The sequence below is a fragment of the Stylophora pistillata genome, chromosome 3 (assembly GCF_964205215.1).
Source record: "Stylophora pistillata chromosome 3, jaStyPist1.2, whole genome shotgun sequence".
In the NCBI taxonomy this organism is placed as follows: domain Eukaryota; kingdom Metazoa; phylum Cnidaria; class Anthozoa; order Scleractinia; family Pocilloporidae; genus Stylophora; species Stylophora pistillata.
The window spans coordinates 10,077,278-10,089,452 of NC_142521.1; the positions used below are offsets into that span (position 1 = coordinate 10,077,278).

At 51.0% G+C, this 12,175-nt stretch overlaps 1 protein-coding gene across 1 annotated transcript in view; it reads left to right on the forward strand.

The window, feature by feature from the left end:
* Nucleotides 1–12,175, forward strand: part of LOC111324405 (acid phosphatase type 7-like) — a 56,003-nt gene that overhangs the window by 22,583 nt on the left and 21,245 nt on the right. The window lies entirely within an intron of this gene.

Here is a 12,175-nt window from a genome sequence, read left to right on the forward strand (position 1 = left end):
GAATCGAACCCCACCTCACTTAAAAATTAACACACACACACCCAGAAATTAAACACACCCACTCAAAACTTAACTAATTTTTTCTTTTAGTTTTTCTTTTTAAGCCTAAGTTAATTATATATTTTATTTTGGTTCTTTAGATTTTTTAAGTGACCGGTAAAGCCTAAAGGCAGTAGAAATTTCACGATGTTCAAAAACATATCTCGGATCAGAGTACCAAACGGAAATATCTTTACCAGCAGGAGCAGGCAGGTGATGTAACACAGCAATCTCGGCCAAAAAAACGCGGTCCTCGGATGAAATAGTGCTAAGCCACGGGTCCTTTAAAAAAGCAGCGGAAAGTTCAGAGGGAGTAACAGCAATAGGCTTGGCTGCAGCAGCAGAATCAGTGGGTGGGGCCTGTTGGGTCCTCTTGACAGTGTTATTAGCAGAAGTGGGAGCTGGGGAGGCTGAAAGCTTCCGAGAAGCAGAGGTCGTCTCTCCGACATCCATATCGGAGACAGGGTTAGCAAAACCCTGTGTTGCCGGTACACAATCATTTGGTAATTCCTCACCCTCGTTTAAAGAGGTGAAGCGATCTTCACTCGCCTCAGATGAGAGCGAGCAGGCTTCATCAGCACTGTCAGCGGGCGGCTCTTCAGGCATAGAGGATGGCTCGACATCGTCTGTGACTGTAAGTACATCAACGGTGGCCTTACAATCTCTAGCAAAATGGCCTTGCTGTGAACACCTAAAACACTTGCCCTTGGAAGGGCAACTCGCAGCCTTATGGCCTATTTTACGGCACACAGTGCACTGCAGGGGTTGCCCCCTGTACCAAACCCTACAACGTATACCTCTAATACCAATGAAGGGTGGAATAACTTTCTGAACCACCATCTGAATAATTCTAGACCCAGTAAAGACCGAGGGTCTACCCGACCAAGACTGATGACGGACAGACTTGACGATGCCAAAAGCAGACAACGCAGTACGTATCGCTTCATTGGAGCCCTCAAAAGGGAACCAAGACAGAACCACAGTGCTAAGTTGAGGTGGGGGAGGAGGAGGTGTAACCACCCTACACTCCACCTCACCTAACTTAACCACGCCCAACTCTTCAAAAAAAAGCTTGGCCACATCCGCTGCAAAAGTAACCCTGGCAACGCGACCAGGGCACGCCTGCACTGCCTCCACAACATGATCAGACTCACGATCAAAATACTCGAGGAGTAACTTTACTGCCTCAGGAAAAAGCATCCCCTCGGGGAGCCCCTTGCAGTCCACATCGATTGTCCTACTAAAGGAAACAATCATCTTGAAGTTCGGCCCCAACCCAAAGACAAAGCAAAGGGATGGGTAACCAAACACCGACCAAAAGCGAAAAAGGAGAAACCTGACCGAGAGGAAAAGATCACAAGTTTTCCCTCCCGGCAGGTACTCACTTAACTGATACTAGACCTCACCAAAAACAAGCACACCACAAACCAAACTCCCAACCACTAGGGAAAGGAGCGAACACTTACCAACAAGCAAAAGCCCGCGTCATGTGGGCCTCATCAGTGCAGTTTTTTTTATGTTTAAGGCGGACGGCCAGGCTCCCGTGAGGGCGGTGCAATGCCTGCCGACCTAAATGTCTAATCCAAACCCGCCGCCAGAGTGCAAGGGCTTGAGGGTTGGGACCGCCATAAACGGAGGGCCCACCAGGACGCCAAACTCGCTGGGGGATCGAACCCCACCTCCCAGGTTAATCACACACTTTCAAAGATTAAACTCCCATGCTCAGATTAGTGATAATGGTTAGTCAAAGCACCAAAATACCACACTCACGCATACCCGCTGACACACTTACCTACCACAGTAGGGACAAAAGCAAACAAAAACATGGACAAAACATGAATAGAACAGAACCACTGTACAGTACACCAATGAAGGAGACCCAGCACAAGTGGCTACATGACAGACACAACAGGACTGAAACGGAACAAAACCCCTGTGCAGTACATCAATGAAGGAGACCCAGCACAAAAGGCAACATGACGGACACAGGAACACACGGGGGAGAAGGGGGAGAACTAAAGATTGAAGACCAGAGAGTTGCCTGAGACAGAAGCAATAACGCCACGAGCGCACCACTGTCTGTGGAAGAAGCGACGACGTCTGCTAGATTTGCACCGCCTGAAGGCTAGAGGTAGATAAAACTTCAAGCGGGCTTTAATGGACGCAATCACCGCAACGGCACCAGGACGAACATTACGGAACCGGTAATCGTTCCTACACAACCAAATACAGTACTTAGAAACATTAAGAAGGTAGACGAAACCCCAAGGGACAGAAATCAATTCACTCGTCTTAAACCCGAAAAGAACATGACGTAAAAGAATGACAGGACTCATAGGGGAGAAAACGAACAACAAAGACTGGACCCAGGCGAGAACACTCTGAGCAAGCGGACAATAGTAAAACAGATGCTCAAGTGACTCAACCTGGGGACCGCAAAAACAGAACGGAGAAACCGACAAACCAAAAAGAGAGAGACGCCGAGCGGTGTACAGAACGCCATGCGCAATCTTCCAGTTAAGGTCGGTGACACGACGATCCAGGTCGAACATAGACAGGGTACGCCACGTGGCAGGCCAATCAAGATTAGGGAATTGAAGTTCATACTTGTACACACAACGGGGCTGGACCATGTTCTCAGAAAGGAGATACAAATAGCATGACTTAGAAGACATGCTGACAACAGGGGAACAGACCAAAGGAGACGAAGAAGCATAAACAAGGCAATCCCTGGACGTGGCAAAAGACCCATCAAGTTTCCGCCACGCTAGGATCAGAGACTGGTAGAATGGTGGCAAGGCTCTAGAGTCAACAGAAAAAGGGCGGGAAAACGCAACGAGAGGAGAGACACCAAGGACAGACTGAAACCAAAACGACATCAGTGAGACCCAACTGGAGGGAGAGGAGGCAAACCTCCTCACCCATTGACCCAGAAGAGCCCACACCTTGAAGCGAACACTGACCACTGAAAAACCACCAAAAAGAGCTGGCTGCACTACTGCAGCGCGGGCGACGAGCTCCCGCTTGCCAGACCAAAAGAATGAAAACACAAGTCGAGTAAGCTCCGTCTCCACCCAAGCCGGCATGTGGATGAGTGACGCCACATACCAGACCCGGGAGAGGGCGAGAGCATTAATAACGAGAGCCTTGCCGCGAAAGGTCAGAACACGTGAACGCCAGGATTTGAGAACAGGGTCCACCGCAGAAATGCGCGGGCGCCAATTATCCTCTTCCAGGTTACCAGGACCGATAAACACTCCAAGGACCTTGAGTTTCGAAGGTGTCCAATCGAAAGGGACGGGGGAGTCCGTGCGGCCCCGCCAGCCGCCCAACCAAAGGCCCTTGGACTTTCCGAAATTGATCTTTGACCCGGACGCCCGCTCATACTGATGATAAACTTCCAGAGCAGCTTTGATCCCATCGTCGGATGTTAAAATTAACGACGTGTCGTCAGCATACTGAGATATGGGGGATAGTGGGGGACACCCCGGGAGGGAAAGGCCAACGATACGGGGGTTGGAGCGAATACTACAGGCAAGGACCTCCGAAACCAAAACGTACAGCAGAGGAGACAGGGGACACCCCTGCCGGACACCTCGCGAGAGACCGAAAAACGGTGTCAGATGACCATTTACATTAATGGCGCTTTGGACCTGCCCGTAGAACAAGTCTACCCAAGCAATGAATTGGGGGCCGAAACCCATGGTGACAAGGGTAGATCGCAAAAAGCCCCAATCCACCCGGTCGAAGACCTTTTCTTGGTCGAGGGATAAGATTGCAACCGCGGTGCCCGTAGACTCAGCATAACTCACAACATCACAGAGAAAGGTGACATTCTCCCCTATGAACCGACCCGGCACTCCACACGTCTGGTCCCGGTGCACGACCAGGTGAATGACACGGAGGAGCCGGCCAGCAATGGTTCGTGATGCCAGTTTATAGTCGACATTCAACAGCGAAATGGGACGCCAATTCTTTGGATCAAGACGATCCCCCTTTTTAAAAGACAACGAGATCACACCTCTACGCTGAGAGAGAGACAAAGAACCGGAGGAAAAACAGTCGTTAAGAACAGCTACGAGATCAGCACCGACTACGTCCCAGAAACGAAGATAGAACTCCGCTGGAAGGCCATCCAGTCCAGGAGCCTTGTTCCGCTTCATGCCCTTGAGAGCCTCATAGACCTCGAGGGGGGTGAGGAGGCCCTCACAACTATCAGCCCGATCTCGCGGAAGGACAGAAGACAGATTACCCAAAAGAGAAGATTGGATCAAAGCGTCAGTAGGAGAAGCCGTATATAAGTCGGAATAGAAAGAGCCAAGAGTTGCACACAAAGCAACAGAAGAAGAAACAATAGAGCCACCGGGCTCTCTCAGCGCAGAGATGCGGCGGTCGGCAGACCGCTTCTTTTCCAGGCGGAAGAAATAGGCCGAGGAGGACTCACCCTCCTCAACCCACTTAACTCTTGATCGCACTTGAGCACCCTTGGCAACGTAGGTGTCCATAGCTGCCAGATCCTCATAAGTGCAGTTTTTTTTATGTTTAAGGTGGACGGCCGGGCCCCGATGAAGGGAGGTGCAATCCCGCCGACCTACATGTCTAATCCCAACCCATTGGCTTACGTGCAATGCCTTAGGGAAGGGGACCACCAGAAACGAGGGCCACAGTGCAGTTTTTTTTTATGTTTAAGGTGGACGGCCGGGCCCCGATGAAGGGAGGTGCAATCCCGCCGACCTACATGTCTAATCCCAACCCATTGGCTTACGTGCAATGCCTTAGGGAAGGGGACCACCAGAAACGAGGGCCACAGTGCAGTTTTTTTTATGTTTAAGGCGGACGGCCAGGCTCCCGTGAGGGCGGTGCAATGCCTGCCGACCTAAATGTCTAATCCAAACCCGCCGCCAGAGTGCAAGGGCTTGAGGGTTGGGACCGCCATAAACGGAGGGCCCACCAGGACGCCAAACTCGCTGGGGGGTCGAACCCCACCTCCCAGGTTAATCACACACTTTCAAAGATTAAACTCCCATGCTCAGATTAGTGATAATTGTTAGTCAAAGCACCAAAATACCACACTCACGCATACCCGCTGACACACTTACCTACCACAGTAGGGACAAAAGCAAACAAAAACATGGACAAAACATGAATAGAACAGAACCACTGTGCAGTACACCAATGAAGGAGACCCAGCACAAGTGGCTACATGACAGACACAACAGGACTGAAACGGAACAAAACCCCTGTGCAGTACACCAATGAAGGAGACCCAGCACAAAAGGCAACATGACGGACACAGGAACACACGGGGGAGAAGGGGGAGAACTAAAGATTGAAGACCAGAGAGTTGCCTGAGACAGAAGCAATAACGCCACGAGCGCACCACTGTCTGTGGAAGAAGCGACGACGTCTGCTAGATTTGCACCGCCTGAAGGCTAGAGGTAGATAAAACTTCAAGCGGGCTTTAATGGACGCAATCACCGCAACGGCACCAGGACGAACATTACGGAACCGGTAATCGTTCCTACACAACCAAATACAGTACTTAGAAACATTAAGAAGGTAGACGAAACCCCAAGGGACAGAAATCAATTCACTCGTCTTAAACCCGAAAAGAACATGACGTAAAAGAATGACAGGACTCATAGGGGAGAAAACGAACAACAAAGACTGGACCCAGGAGAGAACACTCTGAGCAAGCGGACAATAGTAAAACAGATGCTCAAGTGACTCAACCTGGGGACCGCAAAAACAGAACGGAGAAACCGACAAACCAAAAAGAGAGAGACGCCGAGCGGTGTACAGAACGCCATGCGCAATCTTCCAGTTAAGGTCGGTGACACGACGATCCAGGTCGAACATAGACAGGGTACGCCACGTGGCAGGCCAATCAAGATTAGGGAATTGAAGTTCATACTTGTACACACAACGGGGCTGGACCATGTTCTCAGAAAGGAGATACAAATAGCATGACTTAGAGGACATGCTGACAACAGGGGAACAGACCAAAGGAGACGAAGAAGCATAAACAAGGCAATCCCTGAACGTGGCAAAAGACCCATCAAGTTTCCGCCACGCTAGGATCAGAGACTGGTAGAATGGTGGCAAGGCTCTAGAGTCAACAGAAAAAGGGCGGGAAAACGCAACGAGAGGAGAGACACCAAGGACAGACTGAAACCAAAACGACATCAGTGAGACCCAACTGGAGGGAGAGGAGGCAAACCTCCTCACCCATTGACCCAGAAGAGCCCACACCTTGAAGCGAACACTGACCACTGAAAAACCACCAAAAAGAGCTGGCTGCACTACTGCAGCGCGGGCGACGAGCTCCCGCTTGCCAGACCAAAAGAATGAAAACACAAGTCGAGTAAGCTCCGTCTCCACCCAAGCCGGCATGTGGATGAGTGACGCCACATACCAGACCCGGGAGAGGGCGAGAGCATTAATAACGAGAGCCTTGCCGCGAAAGGTCAGAACACGTGAACGCCAGGATTTGAGAACATGGTCCACCGCAGAAATGCGCGGGCGCCAATTATCCTCTTCCAGGTTACCAGGACCGATAAACACTCCAAGGACCTTGAGTTTCGAAGGTGTCCAATCGAAAGGGACGGGGGAGTCCGTGCGGCCCCGCCAGCCGCCCAACCAAAGGCCCTTGGACTTTCCGAAATTGATCTTTGACCCGGACGCCCGCTCATACCGATGATAAACTTCCAGAGCAGCTTTGATCCCATCGTCGGATGTTAAAATTAACGACGTGTCGTCAGCGTACTGAGATATGGGGGATAGTGGGGGACACCCCGGGAGGGAAAGGCCAACGATACGGGGGTTGGAGCGAATACTACAGGCAAGGACCTCCGAAACCAAAACGTACAGCAGAGGAGACAGGGGACACCCCTGCCGGACACCTCGCGAGAGACCGAAAAACGGTGTCAGATGACCATTTACATTAATGGCACTTTGGACCTGCCTGTAGAACAAGTCTACCCAAGCAATGAATTGGGGGCCGAAACCCATGGTGACAAGGGTAGATCGCAAAAAGCCCCAATCCACCCGGTCGAAGGCCTTTTCTTGGTCGAGGGATAAGATTGCAACCGCGGTGCCCGTAGACTCAGCATAACTCACAACATCACGGAGAAAGGTGACATTCTCCCCTATGAACCGACCCGGCACTCCACACGTCTGGTCCCGGTGCACGACCAGGTGAATGACACGGAGGAGCCGGCCAGCAATGGTTCGTGATGCCAGTTTATAGTCGACATTCAACAGCGAAATGGGACGCCAATTCTTTGGATCAAGACGATCCCCCTTTTTAAAAGACAACGAGATCACACCTCTACGCTGAGAGAGAGACAAAGAACCGGAGGAAAAACAGTCGTTAAGAACAGCTACGAGATCAGCACCGACTACGTCCCAGAAACGAAGATAGAACTCCGCTGGAAGGCCATCCAGTCCAGGAGCCTTGTTCCGCTTCATGCCCTTGAGAGCCTCATAGACCTCGAGGGGGGTGAGGAGGCCCTCACAACTATCAGCCCGATCTCGCGGAAGGACAGAAGACAGATTACCCAAAAGAGAAGATTGGATCAAAGTGTCAGTAGGAGAAGCCGTATATAAGACGGAATAGAAAGAGCCGAGAGTGGCACACAAAGCAACAGAAGAAGAAACAATAGAGCCACCGGGCTCTCTCAGCGCAGAGATGCGGCGGTCGGCAGACCGCTTCTTTTCCAGGCGGAAGAAATAGGCCGAGGAGGACTCACCCTCCTCGACCCACTTAACTCTTGATCGCACTTGAGCACCCTTGGCAACGTAGGTGTCCATAGCTGCCAGATCCGCCAGCGCAGATCGGTAAGGGCCCGCGCAGGAGGTCATGCCAGCATCCAGTTTGGCCCGAAGATGATCGATCAAGCGAACGAGGGCAGCCCTCGATGCAGTTGTTTGAGATGACTTTTTGCGACAGTACCTGATGGTAAGGCCTTTTATCCGACCTTTCCCGCGGTCCCACCATTTGGCGAGAGAGGGGAAGCCAGGAAGGGTACGACGCCACGAAATCCACTCTTCCCTAACGAGCTGGCAATATTCCGGGTCATCTAACATGGATATGTTCAGTTTCCAGTAGCCTGGCCCAGGTGGGACGACGTCGGGAACAGAGACAGACAGCACTACTGCACTGTGGTCCGAAAAGGGGCAGCAGTACATAGCGCAAGAGGACACCGATGGGAGCCAGGCAAAGGGCACCCCAAACAGATCAATGCGCGACGCCAAACTGCCATCCCACCTGGTCCAGGTGAAACCCGAGGAGGAGGGATGGAGGTAACGCCACACATCCATAACACAACATGCCTCGAAAAGCTGGGCCAGCGAAGAGGAACTGTCTCTGTATGAACTTGCAGGTTCAGAACCACGCCGGTCAAGGGCTCGGTCAAAGACGGCGTTGAAATCCCCAGTAAGCACAGTAGGGACAGATGGATCGACTTTTGAATGGAGGGCATCAAGGAATTTATTCCGCGCAGGGTTGCAGTTAGGGGCATAGACACAGACCACACGGAAGACTTTGCCAAAGAGAGAGAATTCACATTGCAGATAACGACCATTGGCAGACCAGGACTTTAGAAGAGATAAAGAAGAACGATAGAGAATAACACAACCACACGAGTGAACAGAACCAGGAGCCAACACAGACGAAAAGCCGGACGATGAAAACCACAAAGAACACTCAGCCAGAGTGACACAATGAGTTTCTTGCAGGCAGACAACATCAACCTTCACGGGGAGGGAACGCAACCACTGCAGAAAGCCAAACCTTTTAGACTGGTCCCGCAGACCATTACAGTTTAAGGTAAGGATGGAAAGAGCCATCACTGCGCACAAAAGGGAAGCCATCATGCTTAGGTCTTCTTCTTACCGCCCGAGGACCTCTTGCCAGCCTTACCCAATGCTGCTGCAGATGGTTTTGCAAGCTTCTTACGCCGGGACAAAGCCGACGTAACCGGAGGTTCTGGATCCGGGTCTTGGGGGGTTGACTCAGAACCAGCGTCCGATGCAGGCCTCTTACGAGTAGCCATGGCCGGAGCTGTATCCATTTCGGAAAGCTCGTCGGCCAGGGCCAAAGAGCTAACATTATTCTTACTGGTACCTTTACCACTAGTAGAGCCTTTTTTGGCATTCTTATCCTCTTTACTATTTACTTTAGCAGGGACCACACTTGCAGTTTCCCCTTTACTAGATAAATTATCAGTAGCGCTACCGTGATTAACGTTAACTACACTAATTGAATTAGGGGCACTGTCAGTACCACCATTTACTTCATTACTAGACACTAGTTCACTATCATTATTTTCAGTTGACCCAGAAGGGGTCTTACCCGAGGCGTCTGCCCCTCTAGTTTGCTCATCATTCGGAGCCTCACTATTTCCTTTACAATTACTGACATTACTCTCTGACCCAGTCCGAGGAGAAGGATCAGTATTAGCGCTGGCATTGGTTAGATACTCAGCGAACTCAACCTCTTGTGGGGCACTATCAGCAAGTTGTCTAACAAAACTATTAGCTGCAACAGACAGCATTTGGACTGCCTGGGTAGCATAAGCCTCATCCTCAAAGAGAGGAGCACCCGACACCGAGGCCTGGGTACTAGCCGCTATCCCATCGGCCACAGGGTCACCACTGGCCGGGGGGACGACAGGAATATGTGCCTGTACCAGTTGGCCGCTGGAGTCCAAAACAGGGGTGCCCAATTCCATGCCTGACACCTGGGAGGCCGCTTCACCCACCAAGGGTTCGGCTTCACTATCACCATCGACAGCGTCTTCGCACTCGATATCACCAGCCGCCTCAGCAGCATCGCCCTCATCAATGTCACCCCCATCATCGCCAGCCTCTTCCTCCCCACCAGCGCTACCAACCGGGGCCCCAGGGGCCACCGGGGGGGCCTGGGGAAGGATCCATGCAGATGTACACTCCCTAGCAAAATGCCCCGCCTTGTGGCAGCGGCGGCACTTACCCTTATCAGGGCACTGTTTTGCCGCGTGTCCAACTTGTCTACAAATATCGCATCGCAAAGGCTGGTCACGGTACCACACCTTGCAGCGAATACCCCCGATGGAAATGAAACGAGGGATTTCCTTTTTGACAACCATTTTGACAAGACGATAGCCAGTAGAGACTGACGGCTTGCCAGGCCACATTTGATGGCGGACAGACTTGATCTCACCATAGCTTGAAAGCGCGTTCTTAACTGATTCCACTGGGCCCTCATAAGGAAACCAGTGGACGACGACCATACTAACTTGAGGGGGTGGTGGGGGGGGGGAGAAATGACCTCACATTCGACCCCATTAAGAACCACCGACCCACATTCCTGATAGTGGAACATAGCTAACGCACCCTTTTCATCATCAAAAGTCACCCTGGCAATAAAACCGGGGCACTGCTGGATAGACACAACTTTAGCAACATGCCCAGTTTTCTCTTGGAAGTGGGCATCTATATAATTAATTATTTGTGTGGAACTTGTCCCATTAGGGAACAAATTACAACGTATGTCAATGGTTCTTTGGAAACCAACCATAATTAAGATTTTGTAGTGCCCAGAACTCAACAAGAAACGTGAGTTCGGCCCCACGCAACACAGCCCAAAACTGGATGGGCGACCGAAAAATTTTTTTTCACCGAAAACACACCGGAAAAATCGGAAAACGCCGAACACCCGGAAACCACGGTCGAAAAAGGCCGAAGAAAGGACCGAAAAAACCCTCCGAAATCGGCACGAAGCCGGAAATCGGCAGGGTTGCCGAAGAAGTCCGAAAAACGCCGAAAGATAAAAAGGCGAAAGAGGACTAAAATCGACCAAAAGACAAATACTCACAAGAGTCCGTGCCCCAAGAGTGATCCTGCGCAGAATCCCAAAGTAGAGTGAATACTGTGGAGGTGAAGGAGTAAATCCTGGGCCTCATCAGTGCAGTTTTTTTTTTTATGTTTAAGGTGGACGGCCGGGCCCCGATGAAGGGAGGTGCAATCCCGCCGACCTACATGTCTAATCCCAACCCATTGGCTTACGTGCAATGCCTTAGGGAAGGGGACCACCAGAAACGAGGGCCACCAGACGCCAAACTCGCTGGGGAATCGAACCCCACCTCACTTAAAAATTAACACACTCACACCCAAAAATTAAACACACCCGCTCATTACTTAACTAATTATTTTCTTTTGTTTTCTTTTTATGACCTTAATTAATTACTTTGGGAACTTTTTGTTGAAAAATTTTATAGCAGTCTTAAAGTCCTCATCTTTCAAACCAATAAAGCGGGGATCTGAAGTCCAACGGCAAAAACGTTTTCGCTGATCAGGCGGTTTACGATAATCAACCGCAATCTCCCACAGGATTGTACGGTGGTCTGCAGAACAGGCTGCCAATTCCGGCACTTCAAGGAAAACATCAGGGCCACTATTGCGGATATCGCTCATGGGTGAAACCGCAGCACTTTTAGACGGGGCCTGTTGAGTCCTCTTAACTGAAACGGGAGCAGAGGAAGCAGGGCGTTTCCGGGAAACAGTGGTCCAGGGACCACTTTCACCAGCCATGTCAGAGTCAGCAGGGTTAGCAAAGCCCTCGGTTGCTGGTATAATAACCTCATTTCCAGTCGCCTCACAAGAGGCGAACCGGTCTTCGCTTGCATCTGAGTCTGGAGATGAACCAACTTCATCTTCAGAGTCTTCAATAACAGTGTCGGGGGTCTCTTCCTCGGCGGGAGTGATCTCCGCTGGAGGAACAGCCACGGGATCAGCTACAGGCTCGATAGCCGCAGAGGCCATTGCTGGATTGGGACAATTCCGGGCCAGATGACCTTCTTTAGCACACTTGAAACATTTACCCTTGACAGGGCATTCAGAGGAACGGTGGCCAACTTTGTGACACAAGTCACACCGTAGGGGCTGACCCCTATACCAAACCTTACATCTAGCCCCACGTACGGAGATAAACCTTGGAATCTCCTTCTTCACCACCATTGAAACTATCCTAGACCCTGTGGATACCGACGGTCTATCAGGCCAGACTTGATGCCTCACACTCTTAATGGGGCCATAGGCTGACAGGGCAGAGGTGATGGCTTCATTTGGACCCTCAAAAGGGAACCACGAAACC